Genomic DNA, 563 nt, shown 5'->3' on the forward strand with positions numbered 1-563 from the left:
TTAACTGTTGAAGAAGAACTAGCGGAGCGGGAGTAATCGTCACTACCCCCCCAGTTGTTATTTCGCTTAGTTTGGTCCTCTAAAAATTTATAAGCCTCCGAAGCTCCTTTGCTTAAGAAACTACCCCCATTCATTATGTCAAGGACTTCTTTATGGTGGTGTAGAAGTCCTTTGAAAAAGGCACGAACTAACGTGTCTTTCGCTAAGTTATGATGTGGACACTCTATAAGGAGATCGGTGAAACGATTCCAAGCCTCTGAAAATGTTTCATGAGGATTTTGTCGAAAGAAATGAATCTTGGAAAGCATCTCATCCATCTTTAGGGGTGGGTAAAAATGTTCCATAAACAGCTGAACAAGTTTAGCCCACGAGTCCACAGAATTAGGCGTTTGGGTAGTTAACCAAGACGCCGCCTTATCGGCTAAGGTGAAAGGGAATACCCTTAATTTAATTTGTTCCGTACCAACCGTAGGATTGTGGAATGTTGTTAGGACTTGTTCAATCCTAGCGATGTAGCCGATAAGGTTTTTCATGGTCTAATCCATGAAAACGGGTAACAAATT

At 41.6% G+C, this 563-nt stretch overlaps 1 pseudogene; it reads left to right on the top strand.

Moving 5' to 3' along the window:
* The first annotated feature begins 204 nt into the window (after positions 1–204).
* On the top strand, positions 205–298 carry LOC147509823 (small nucleolar RNA R71; annotated as a pseudogene).
* Positions 299–563: the final 265 nt, after the last annotated feature.

The sequence above is a fragment of the Coptis chinensis genome, chromosome 3, assembly GCF_015680905.1.
Source record: "Coptis chinensis isolate HL-2020 chromosome 3, ASM1568090v1, whole genome shotgun sequence".
Taxonomy (NCBI): Eukaryota; Viridiplantae; Streptophyta; class Magnoliopsida; order Ranunculales; family Ranunculaceae; genus Coptis; species Coptis chinensis.